The following is a 13,747-nucleotide window of genomic DNA, read 5'->3' as shown; positions in this document are numbered from 1 at the left end:
TTTGTGGATACTCCTTTACTGCTGATCACATGTCCTAAATAGGCAATCTGCTGTTGAGCAAAGGCACACTTTGATAGCTTAATATGCCATTGATCCTGTAGCAGCAACTGCAACACTTGGCTCAAATGATTTAGATGATCCTCCCAAGTTCTACTATATACCAGGATATCATCAAAAAATACCAATGCAAACTTCCTCAATATTGGAGCCAATGTGGTGTTCATAGCGCCTTGGAAGGTAGCTAGGGCACCAGACAAGCCAAAAGCCATGACTCGAAATTTGAAATGCCCGTGGTGTGTCTGGAATGTGGTCTTATATTGATCCTGTGGATTCATTCGTATCTGATGGAAACCAGCCCTCAAATCTAATGTAGAAAACCAAGAAGCCCCATGTAACTCATCCAAAAACTCATCAATCACAGGCACTGGAAGCTTAGTCTTTACTGTGAGAGCATTAAGATGTCTGTAATCTACACAAAATCTGTAAGTTTGATCCTTCTTTTTGACTAGTAGCACCGAAGATGAAAAAGCACTTTTACTTGGCTGTATAATGCCTGAATGCAGCATCTCAGCTACCTGGTTTTCAATTTCTGTTTTCAACGCAGGAGCATATCTGTAAGGCCTCATTTGCACAGGTCGAGCCCCAGGTAACAATGGAATTTGATGATCACAGTCCCTGGTAGGAGGCATGCCTTTAGGTACCTCGAAAACTGAAGGAAATTGTTGGATCAGGTCTTTTATAGCACCAGGTAAACTGTTCAAAATCACTTGCTCCTTGTCAGACAGTTCTAACATGTTGCACACTTGCACTACTGAATCCCGCAAGACTGAAGAAGACACGCCTTGGAGCATAACATAAACACCTCAATGGAATCATTAACCACTTCTGCAACCAGTGAACCATCATAGGACTGTGTGCCTCAAGCCAATCCATGCCAATAATCAAATCATATGTAGACAGAGGTAGCACTTTCAGGGTGGAAGTAAAAGATACTCCTCCCAAGGACCACGAGGCATCCACTATTTCAGATGAACAACAGATCTGAGAACCATTGGCACCCTGAACCTTAACAGGTACGCTTAGTGGCACAACATCAGACCTGGTCGATGCAATAGTGGAACTAACAAACGAATGTGAGCTGCCAGAGTCTAAAAGAGCCAATACATCAGTCCCTGCAATATGCCCCACAAATCTCATAGTACGGGGAGCCTTGGAGCCTTCAACTGTAGCCTGGGACAACAAAATAGAGTGACATTCGGTGTAAACTTCTCCATCAGACAATGCAGTCTCCTCCTCTTCAGGCAGTGTCACTAATTGCCATAGCTCTTCCACCATTTGCAGCTGAACTGTATCAGCAGTTCAGCACATTTATGACCCTTGGTATATTGCAGTCCACATTTATAGCATAATCCCTATGCCTTGCGATAATCATATAAGGATGTCAAACGGGTGTCGTTGGAGGCACTTGTAGATGGAGCCACCGACTTCTTGTCGTCCAACTTTCCCGGATAAGAAGATTTATAATCTTTGGCTGTTGGTTGTTGAGACTGAACTGTCGAACCAAATGAAGAAGGTGTGAAGCTTGTAGGTCCTCTGCGGTGGTCGCGCTTTCGCATTAGCTCTCCTGCCTCTTCCTGCAATTGAGCCAAAACAGCGGCAGTATCGAAATCTTTGGGGCGCTGAAGCATGACTACCGCCTTAATGTCATCTCTAAGTCCGTCAACAAATTTCATCGTGTAATATAAGGGGTCAGACATGTACTGATAGTCATTAAGATGATCCACTAATTGGTAAAACTCCTCAATATACACCGCCACTGAACTAGTCTGCCTGATGTGAAACAACTGTCGAAGCAACGACTGGTGTTGGTTTTTTGCAAATATCTCCTGGATCAAAGCACAGAACCCCTCCCACGACATGTGGTGGATCTGGTGTTGCACTGATTGCAACCACCTTGCTGCTGGACCCAAAAACTGCATGGTAGCTACCTGGACCCAAACAGTATAGTCGACTTCATACATACGAAAATACGCCTCACAGCGAGACTGCCATAACTTGGGGTTTTCACCATCAAACGATGGAACGTGCATCTTCGGCAAATTGCCTAATGCCTTACTAAGCAAGGACCCCTGGTCCTGATGGTACAAGCCAGGATGTATATGTTGTTGATCCGGAAAAGAAGTATGACCCCAAACCCATCGCGCGACTGAAACTGAAACTGAGGGCAAGGAAACTGAGCAGACTCATGCGTACCATTGTTCGGGAGGTGGTGCGGAGGGAATCCCCAACCAAACTCCCGAGATTGAGGATGAACAACCAAAAGAAGTATCAATTTTTCGCAAGTGCCTCCCCAACCAAATACATTCAGTTTTGGAATTCATACAAATATTGTATGAATAAATAGGAGAGTGGGAGGAAAAGACATTCAGTTTTGGAAATAACAGAATACCAAAGCTCACGCTCAATCCTCCTTCTTCGTCTCTTCTTGCCTGTAATCTTCGTTCAGTGTTCTTCCTCTAGTAAGAACACTGACATAAAAACCATTTTATTTGAAAATACAAACAGTCGAAAAATTGATACTTCTTTTGGTTGGGTGGGAACAGGGTAATGGAGTGTCGAGTGCCTGGGAACAGGGTACCTGAAATAGGCCCATGACATCCTTTTGGCCCATTTGGCGAGCAACCCTGCGCCGGGGAGCGGACGATCAAGCCCCCGCCGAGCAAGCCTGCGAGACAGAGCGACCGATCATGCCCCCGCCGAGCAAGTCTGCGAGGCGGAGCGGGCGACAAAGTCCCCGCCGAGCAACCTGGCGAGACGAAGATCCAATGACCCACGTCAACTACCATAGGATGCATCATCACCAAGCCACATCCGGGCGTACGCGCAGCACACCAAACGGGTGCCAGGAAGTCGCCATCGACACGACTGAACGCCCCCACGAACGGTCTCAGGTGTATCCCCACTGCCTAGTCAACCCTAGTCATGGAGGACCTCAGCACCGGAGTCTCTACAATGACCCATATATCGGAAAAGATGAGACAACGTGCCATACCGAGTGTGTGCCCACGCACGCTGGCAAGTGATGCAGGGCTCATGACAAAAGGCAAAGCCACTCCACGTACGACCACGCCATGAGACTGATCCATGGGACCCGCCACACACAACTACAAAGACATCAGCAATAGACTCGCTACAAGAACTGGACGAACGACGCCATACTGAGAGTACGACTACACAAGACCCTAAAGAGGACCCACCATGCCAACCCAGGGGAGCAAATCTCTCTCTCTCTCTCACCCGGATTTAAAGGAGAACCCGAGCACGAATCAAATGTGTGCTAGGATCAAGTTTCACACATATGATGACCCACAGTACAGGAATGAATGTCACATCGTTGCTATATAGTAGGAGTTATGTACAAAATAGCTAAATAATTAAATCATAAGAAGACAACGATCCAGCAACCATAATTGACTTGGAGACGACGACCTAGACCTCTTAAGAACTCATCGCGGCATCCTTCGTGCACCTCGTCTTGACGATACATGTTCTTGACCTGGGGGTGTGAGTACAACAAAGGTTAACTCACATACGTTCATCGCTCAACGAGTTGTGGGGAATAATGTGCATGAGCTAACTTATGATTGGGGCTCATGGGAAGTGTAAGGCTTACCAAAGAATATGGTTAAAGCTGAGCATTACTTTTAGAGTTGGTCAAAGTTTTATTAGCAAGTATAAGTAGATACCATCCTAATTAAATAATTGATCAAAATTAATAATAATCCCACAATGCAATGCAAATGACATATTAAGTTTAATTCCATAAGTTAATCATGTGAGGGTCTGAGCCGCTCTTGATCGTTGAAAGGGAATTAGGGTTACACCTAGTTCCTATATAATTTTGGTGGTTGAATTGCCCAACACAAATCTTTGGACTAACTAGTTTGCCCAAGTGTATAGATTATACAGGTGTAAAAGGTTCACACTCAGCCAATAAAAAGACCAAGTGTTGGATTCAATAAAGGAGCAAAGGGGCAACCGAGGGCACCCCTGGTCTGGCGCACCGGACTGTCCGGTGTGCCACCGGACAGTGAACAGCACCTGTCCGGTGCACCAGGGGACTCAGACTCAAACCCTTCCCCCTCGGGATTTCTCGGAAGCCGGCGCGCTATAATTCACCGGACTGTCCGGTGTGCACCGGACATGTCCGGTGCTCCAAGGAAGATCGGCCTCCGGAACTCGCCAGCCTCGGGTTCGCGCGGCAGCCGCTCCGCTAAAATTCACCGGACTGTCCGGTGTGCACCGGACTGTCCGGTGAACCACGGAGCAACGGCTACTTCCGCGCCAACGGTCACCTGCAAGCGCATTTAATGCGCGCTCTGCGCGCGCAGTCGGCAGGCGCGCCCTTACCGGCGCACCGGACAATGAACAGTTCATGTCCGGTGTGCACCGGACACCCAGGCGGGCCCACAAGTCAGAAGCTCCAACGGCTAGAATCCAACGGCAGTGGTGACGTGGCAGGGGCACCGGACTGTCCGGTGTGCACCGGACTGTCCGGTGCGCCATCGAACAGAAGCCTCCAGCCAACGGTCAAGTTTGGTGGTTGGGGCTATAAATACCCCAACCACCCCACATTCATAGCCATCCAAGTTTTCCCACTTCTTAACCACTTACAAGAGCTAGGCATTCAATTCTAGACACATACAAAGAGATCAAATTCTCTCCAATTCCACTCAAGCCTTTAGTGACTAGCGAGAGAGATTTGCCGTGTTCTTTTGAGCTCTTGCGCTTGGATCGCATTCTTTCTTTCTCTTTTGCTCTTGTGATCAACACTCAATTGTAACCGAGGCAAGAGGCACCGATTGTGTGGTGGCCCTTGCGGGGAAGTTTTGTTCCCGGTTGATTGAGAAGAAGGAAAGCTCACTCGGTCCGAGGGACCGTTTGAGAGAGGGAAGGGTTGAAAGAGACCCGGCCTTTGTGGCCTCCTCAACGGGGAGTAGGTTTGCAAGAACCGAACCTCGGTAAAACAAATCCACGTGTCACTCTCTTTATTTGCTTGCGATTTGTTTTGCGCCCTCTCTTGCGGACTCATTTATTTTTACTAACGCTAACACCGGCTTGTAGTTGTGATTATTTTTGTAAATTTCAGTTTCGCCCTATTCACCCCCCCCTCTAGGCGACTATCAATTGGTATCAGAGCCCGGTGCTTCATTAGAGCCTAACCGCTCGAAGTGATGTCGGGAGATCACGCCAAGAAGGAGATGGAGACCGGCGACGACAAGCCCACTACAAGCCAAGGGAGCACTTCATCTTCATCGGAAGAATCCCGCACCAAGAGAAGAGAGAAGAAGAAGAAATCCTCCAAGCGGAAGGAGAAAAGATCTTCCTCTTCTCACCATAAGGAGAGGAAGGAAAAATCTTCTCACAAGCCGCATCGGAGTGGGGACAAGCACAAAAGGATGAGGAAGGTGGTCTTCTACGAGACCGACACTTCAACAACCTCCACCTCCGGCTCCGACGCGGCGTCCGTCACTTCTAAACGCCAAGAGCGTAAGAAGTATAGTAAGATCCCCCTACGCTACCCTCGCGTTCCTAAACATACACCTTTACTTTCCGTCCCATTAGGCAAACCACCAACTTTTAATGGTGAAGATTATGCTATGTGGAGTAATTTGATGCGATTTCATCTAACCTCTCTCCACAAAAGATTATGGGATGTTGTTGAGTATGGTGTACAGGTACCATCCGTAGGGGATGAGGACTACGACACGGACGAAGTGGCCCAAATCGAGCACTTCAACTCTCAAGCCACAACCATTCTCCTTGCCTCTTTAAGCAAGGAGGAATACAACAAAGTACAAGGGTTGAAGAACGCCAAGGAGATTTGGGACCTACTCAAGACGGCGCATGAGGGTGATGAACTCACCAAGATCACCAAGCGGGAAACGATCGAGGGGGAGCTCGGTCGCTTCCGTCTTCGCCAAGGGGAGGAGCCACAAGACATGTACAACCGGCTCAAGACCTTGGTGAACCAAGTGCGCAACCTCGGGAGCACAAAATGGGATGACCACGAAGTGGTTAAGGTTATTCTGAGAGCCCTTATTTTCCTTAACCCTACTCAAGTACAATTAATTCGTGGCAATCCTAGATATACACAAATGACCCCCGAGGAAGTCATCGGGAATTTTGTTAGTTTTGAATGCATGATTAAGGGCTCCAAGAAGATCAACGAGCTTGATGAGCCTTCCACATCCGAGGCGCAACCCGTGGCCTTCAAGGCAACGGAGGAGAAGAAGGAGGAGTCTACACCAAGTAGACAACCAATTGACGCCTCCAAGCTCGACAACGAGGAGATGGCCCTAATCATCAAAAGCTTCCGGCAAATCCTCAAGCAACGGAAGGGGAAGGACTACAAATCCCGTTCCAAGAAGGTTTGCTACAAGTGTGGTAAGCCCGGTCACTTTATTGCTAAATGTCCATTATCAAGTGATAGTGACAGGGACAACGACAAGAAGGGCAAGAGGAAGGAGAAGAAGAAGTACTACAAGAAGAAGGGCGGCGATGCCCATGTTTGTCGGGAGTGGGACTCCGACGAAAGCTCAAGCGACTCCTCCGATGACGAGGACGCCGCCAACATCGCCGTCACCAAAGGCCTCCTCTTCCCCAACGTCGGCCACAAGTGCCTCATGGCCAAGGACGGCAAAAAGAAGGTAAAATCAAAGTCCTCCACTAAATATGAAACATCTAGTGATGAGGATGATAAAAATGAGGAGGATAACTTGCGTATTCTTTTTGCCAACCTTAACATGGAACAAAAAGAAAAATTAAATGAGCTAATTAGTGCTATCCATGAAAAGGATGATCTCTTGGACTCCCAAGAGGACTTCCTAATCAAGGAAAACAAGAAACATGTTAAGGTTAAAAATGCTTATGCTCTAGAAAGAGAAAAATGTGAAAAATTATCTAGTGAGCTAAGCACTTGCCATGAGATTTTAGACAACCTTAGAAATGAAAATGCTAATTTGTTGGCTAAGGTTGATTCTCATGTTTGCATTGATCCTAGAAATGATGATGTTGATTTGCTTGCTAGGATTGATGAATTGAATGCTTCCATCGCTAGCCTTAGAAATGAGAATGAGAAATTAATTGCTAAGGCTAAGAATTTTGATGTTTGCAATACTACTATTTCTGACCTTAGAACTAAGAATGATTTGTTGCATGCTAAGGTTATTGAATTAAAGTCTTGCAAACCCTCTACATCTACTATTGAGCATGTGTCCATTTGCACTAGATGTAGAGATATTAATGTTGATGCTATCCATGATCACCTTGCCTTAATTAAAAAACAAAATGATCACATAGCACAACTTAATGCTAAAATTAGAGAGCATGACTTAGAAAATGAAAAATTTAAATTTGCTAGAAGCATGCTCTATAATGGGAGACGCCCGGGCATTAAGGACGGCATTGGCTTTCAAAGGGGAGACAATGTCAAAATTAATGCCCCTCCTAAGAACTTGTCTAACTTTGTTAAGGGCAAGGCTCCCATGCCTCAGGATAACGAGGGTTACATTCTGTACCCTGCCGGGTATCCTGAGAATAAGATTAAGAAAATTCATTCTAGGAAGTCTCACTCTGACCCTAATTATGCTTTTATGTATAAGGGTGAGACATCTAGATCTAGGCAACCAACCCATGCCAAGTTGCCTAGAAAGAAAACTAGTAATGCATCAAATGATCATGCCATTTCATTTAAAACTTTTGATGCATCTTATGTGTTGACTAGCAAATCTGGCAAGGTAGTTGCCAAAATTGTTGGGGGCAAACACAAGGGCTCCAAGACTTGTGTTTGGGTACCCAAAGTTCTTGTATCTAATGCTAAAGGACCCAAAACCGTTTGGGTACCTAAAACAAAGAACTAAACTTGTTTTGTAGGTTTATGCATCCGGGGGCACAAGTTGGATACTCGACAGCGGGTGCACAAACCACATGACAGGGGAGAAAAAGATGTTCTCCTCATATGAGAAAAACCAAGATCCCCAACGAGCTATCACATTCGGGGATGGAAATCAAGGTTTGGTCAAAGGTTTGGGTAAAATTGCTATATCATCTGACCATACTATTTCCAATGTTTTTCTTGTAGATTCTTTAGATTACAATTTGCTTTCCGTATCCCAATTATGTAAAATGGGCTACAACTGTCTTTTTACTGATACTGGTGTTACTGTCTTTAGAAGAAGTGACGATTCAATAGCCTTTAAGGGAGTGTTAGAGGGTCAGCTATACTTGGTAGATTTTGAAAGAGCTGAACTCAACACCTGCTTAGTTGCTAAGACTAACTTGGGTTGGCTTTGGCACCGCCGACTAGCCCATGTTGGAATGAAGAATCTTCACAAGCTTCTAAAGGGAGAACACATTTTAGGACTAACCAATGTTCATTTTGAGAAAGACAGGATTTGTAGCGCATGTCAAGCAGGGAAGCAAGTTGGCACTCATCATCCACACAAGAACATAATGACGACTGACAGGCCACTGGAGCTCCTACACATGGATCTATTCGGCCCGATCGCTTACATAAGCATCGGCGGGAGTAAGTACTGTCTAGTTATTGTGGATGATTATTCTCGCTTCACTTGGGTATTCTTTTTACAGGAAAAATCTCAAACCCAAGAGACCTTAAAGGGATTCTTGAGACGAGCTCAAAATGAGTTCAGCTTAAGGATCAAGAAAATAAGAAGCGACAATGGAACGGAGTTCAAGAACTCTCAAATTGAAAGCTTCCTTGAGGAGGAGGGCATCAAGCATGAGTTCTCCTCTCCCTACACGCCACAACAAAATGGTGTAGTGGAGAGGAAGAATCGAACTCTATTGGACATGGCAAGAACCATGCTTGATGAGTACAAGACACCGGACCGGTTTTGGGCCGAAGCGGTCAACACCGCCTGCTACGCCATCAACCGGTTATATCTTCACCGAATCCTCAAGAAGACATCATATGAGCTCCTAACCGGTAAAAAGCCCAACATTTCATATTTTAGAGTTTTTGGTAGCAAATGCTTCATTCTTATTAAAAGAGGTAGAAAATCAAAATTTGCTCCTAAAACTGTAGAAGGCTTTTTACTTGGTTATGACTCAAACACAAGGGCATATAGGGTCTTTAACAAGTCCACTGGACTAGTTGAAGTCTCTTGTGACGTTGTGTTTGATGAAACTAACGGCTCTCAAGTAGAGCAAGTTGATCTTGATGAGATAGGTGAAGAACAGGCTCCATGCATCGCGCTAAGGAACATGTCCATCGGGGATGTGTGTCCTAAGGAATCCGAAGAGTCTCCAAGTACACAAGATCAACCATCCTCCTCCATGCAAGCATCTCCACCAACTCAAAATGAGGATGAAGCTCAAGTTGATGAAGGACAAAATCAAGAAGATGAGCCACCTCAAGATGATGGCAATGATCAAGGGGGAGATGCAATTGATCAAGAAAAGGAGGATGAGGAAGAACCAAGACCGCCACACCCAAGAGTCCACCAAGCAATCCAACGAGATCACCCCGTCGACACCATCCTCGGCGACATTCATAAGGGGGTAACTACACGATCTCGGGTTGCTCATTTTTGTGAACATTACTCTTTTGTTTCCTCTATTGAGCCACACAGGGTAGAGGAAGCTCTCCAAGATTCGGATTGGGTGATGGCGATGCAAGAGGAGCTCAACAATTTCACGAGGAACGAGGTATGGCATTTAGTTCCACGTCCTAACCAAAATGTTGTAGGAACCAAATGGGTCTTCCGCAACAAGCAAGATGAGCATGGTGTGGTGACAAGGAACAAAGCTCGACTCGTGGCCAAAGGGTATTCACAAGTCGAAGGTTTGGATTTTGGTGAAACCTATGCACCCGTAGCTAGGCTTGAGTCAATTCGAATATTATTGGCCTATGCTACTTACCATGGCTTTAAGCTCTATCAAATGGACGTGAAAAGTGCTTTCCTCAACGGACCAATCAAGGAAGAGGTCTATGTTGAGCAACCTCCCGGCTTTGAAGACAGTGAGTATCCTAATCATGTCTATAGGCTCTCTAAGGCGCTTTATGGGCTCAAGCAAGCCCCAAGAGCATGGTATGAATGCCTAAGAGATTTCCTTATTACTAATGGCTTCAAAGTTGGCAAGGCCGATCCTACACTCTTTACTAAAACTCTTGAAAATGACTTGTTTGTATGCCAAATTTATGTTGATGATATTATATTTGGGTCTACTAACGAGTCTACATGTGAAGAGTTTAGTAGGATCATGACACAGAAATTCGAGATGTCAATGATGGGGGAGTTGAAGTATTTTCTAGGATTCCAAGTCAAGCAACTCCGAGAGGGTACCTTCATTAGCCAAACGAAGTACACTCAAGACATACTTGCTAAGTTTGGGATGAAGGATGCCAAACCCATCAAGACACCCATGGGAACTAATGGGCATCTCGACCTCGACACGGGAGGTAAGTCCGTGGATCAAAAGGTATACCGGTCAATGATTGGTTCATTGCTTTATTTATGTGCATCTCGACCGGATATTATGCTTTCCGTTTGCATGTGTGCAAGATTCCAATCCGACCCTAAGGAATCACACCTTACGGCCGTAAAACGAATCTTGAGATATTTGGCTTATACTCCTAAGTTTGGGCTTTGGTACCCTAGGGGATCCACATTTGATTTAATTGGTTATTCGGATGCCGATTGGGCGGGGTGCAAAATCAATAGGAAGAGCACATCGGGGACTTGCCAGTTCTTGGGAAGATCCTTGGTGTCTTGGGCTTCAAAGAAGCAAAATTCGGTCGCTCTTTCCACCGCCGAAGCCGAGTACATTGCCGCAGGACATTGTTGCGCGCAATTGCTTTGGATGAGGCAAACCCTGCGGGACTACGGTTACAAATTAACCAAAGTCCCTTTGCTATGTGATAATGAGAGTGCAATCAAAATGGCCGACAATCCCGTCGAGCATAGCCGCACTAAGCACATAGCCATTCGGTATCATTTTCTTAGGGATCACCAACAAAAGGGGGATATCGAGATTTCTTACATTAATACTAAAGATCAATTAGCCGATATCTTTACCAAGCCACTTGATGAACAATCTTTTACCAGGCTTAGGCATGAGCTCAATATTCTTGATTCTAGAAATTTCTTTTGCTAAGCTTGCACACATAGCTCTTTTGAATACCTTTGATCATATCTCTTTTATATGCTATGACTAATGTGTTTTCAAGTCAATTTCAAACCAAGTCATAGGTATATTGAAAGGGAATTGGAGTCTTCGGCGAAGACAAAGGCTTCCACTCCGTAACTCATGCTTCGCCATCACTCCGAGCAACTCTCTCGTCTTTGGGAGAGAAATGAGCATCAAGGAAAAAGACTTCATCCTTGGGGGAGAGAATAATAGCTCAAACGCAACAGGACTTCGTCTTTGGTATAATCTTAACTCACTTATTTATGACCAAAGGGGAAGATTGCACTTCAAGGGCTCTAATGATTCCGTTTTTGGCGATTCATGCCAAAAAGGGGGAGAAATGAGCCCAAAGCAAAAGGACCGCACCACCACCACCAAATTCAAAAACTTAGTGCTTTCCAAAAGTCTTTATCATTTGGTATCCTATTGTGTTCAAAAGGGGGAGAAAGTAGTATTTCAAAAATGGTATATCAAAACCCTCTTGAACACTAAGAGGTGGATCTCTTTTAGGGGGAGTTTTGTTTAGTCTAAGGAAAAGCATTTGAAACAGGGGGAGGAAATTTCAAATCTTGAAAATGCTTTTGCAAACTCTTATTTATTTACCTTTGACTATTTGCAAAAGATCTATGAAAAGGATTTACAAAAGGTTTTGCAAAAACAAAACAAGTGGTGCAATCGTGGTCCAAAATGTTAAATAAGAAAGAAACATTTCATGCATATCTTGTAAGTAGGTTTATTGGCTTAATTCCAAGCAACCTTTACACTTACATTATGCAAACTAGTTAAATTATGCACTTCTATATTTGCTTTGGTTTGTGTTGGCATCAATCACCAAAAAGGGGGAGATTGAAAGGGAATTAGGGTTACACCTAGTTCCTATATAATTTTGGTGGTTGAATTGCCCAACACAAATCTTTGGACTAACTAGTTTGCCCAAGTGTATAGATTATACAGGTGTAAAAGGTTCACACTCAGCCAATAAAAAGACCAAGTGTTGGATTCAATAAAGGAGCAAAGGGGCAACCGAGGGCACCCCTGGTCTGGCGCACCGGACTGTCCGGTGTGCCACCGGACAGTGAACAGCACCTGTCCGGTGCACCAGGGGACTCAGACTCAAACCCTTCCCCCTCGGGATTTCTCGGAAGCCGGCGCGCTATAATTCACCGGACTGTCCGGTGTGCACCGGACATGTCCGGTGCTCCAAGGAAGATCGGCCTCCGGAACTCGCCAGCCTCGGGTTCGCGCGGCAGCCGCTCCGCTAAAATTCACCGGACTGTCCGGTGTGCACCGGACTGTCCGGTGAACCACGGAGCAACGGCTACTTCCGCGCCAACGGTCACCTGCAAGCGCATTTAATGCGCGCTCTGCGCGCGCAGTCGGCAGGCGCGCCCTTACCGGCGCACCGGACAATGAACAGTTCATGTCCGGTGTGCACCGGACACCCAGGCGGGCCCACAAGTCAGAAGCTCCAACGGCTAGAATCCAACGGCAGTGGTGACGTGGCAGGGGCACCGGACTGTCCGGTGTGCACCGGACTGTCCGGTGCGCCATCGAACAGAAGCCTCCAGCCAACGGTCAAGTTTGGTGGTTGGGGCTATAAATACCCCAACCACCCCACATTCATAGCCATCCAAGTTTTCCCACTTCTTAACCACTTACAAGAGCTAGGCATTCAATTCTAGACACATACAAAGAGATCAAATTCTCTCCAATTCCACTCAAGCCTTTAGTGACTAGCGAGAGAGATTTGCCGTGTTCTTTTGAGCTCTTGCGCTTGGATCGCATTCTTTCTTTCTCTTTTGCTCTTGTGATCAACACTCAATTGTAACCGAGGCAAGAGGCACCGATTGTGTGGTGGCCCTTGCGGGGAAGTTTTGTTCCCGGTTGATTGAGAAGAAGGAAAGCTCACTCGGTCCGAGGGACCGTTTGAGAGAGGGAAGGGTTGAAAGAGACCCGGCCTTTGTGGCCTCCTCAACGGGGAGTAGGTTTGCAAGAACCGAACCTCGGTAAAACAAATCCACGTGTCACTCTCTTTATTTGCTTGCGATTTGTTTTGCGCCCTCTCTTGCGGACTCATTTATTTTTACTAACGCTAACACCGGCTTGTAGTTGTGATTATTTTTGTAAATTTCAGTTTCGCCCTATTCACCCCCCCCTCTAGGCGACTATCAATCGTGAGCACGACTGATATACTAGTTTTACACTCTGCAGAGGTTGTGTCCTTTACCCACAAACCGTGTATCCCGTCTAGTCAGGGTTTGCAACACGTTTAGACACTTCTGAGGTGAATTGCTAGGGATCCATTACGAGGCCTTTACAAAGTTCCATTAGCTTCAAAAAAACCCGCTACGATTTCATGAGAAGAGCGATATAGGAAACCCTCATCCGAAAAGCCATCACAGCATGATCGACCCAAGAACCTCCCTACACCAGCAACTCCTTTATCGTCCTTGCCCCTTTCGAGTAAGGTAGTCCTCCACTAGCTTTTCTAATTAGTCGGCCAATGACGTCCCATTCCACCCTTACGGTAGCA

At 45.9% G+C, this 13,747-nt stretch overlaps 1 protein-coding gene across 2 annotated transcripts in view; it reads right to left on the bottom strand.

The window, feature by feature from the left end:
• Nucleotides 1-3,335: 3,335 nt before the first annotated feature.
• The window catches only part of LOC103651644 (pre-mRNA-processing protein 40A), a 59,133-nt gene continuing 48,721 nt past the window's right edge, over nt 3,336-13,747 (bottom strand). Inside the window, exon 30 of one of the 2 annotated variants that reach the window (XM_035966531.1) lies at nt 3,336-3,556. The gene's annotated coding sequence lies outside the window, so the exon portion shown is untranslated. The remainder of the gene's footprint in view (nt 3,557-13,747) is intronic. The other variant, XM_035966533.1, reaches the window with a different exon arrangement.

The sequence above is a fragment of the Zea mays genome, chromosome 3 (assembly GCF_902167145.1).
Source record: "Zea mays cultivar B73 chromosome 3, Zm-B73-REFERENCE-NAM-5.0, whole genome shotgun sequence".
NCBI classification, from domain to species: domain Eukaryota; kingdom Viridiplantae; phylum Streptophyta; class Magnoliopsida; order Poales; family Poaceae; genus Zea; species Zea mays.
This window is presented reverse-complemented; position numbering and strand designations above follow the sequence as displayed.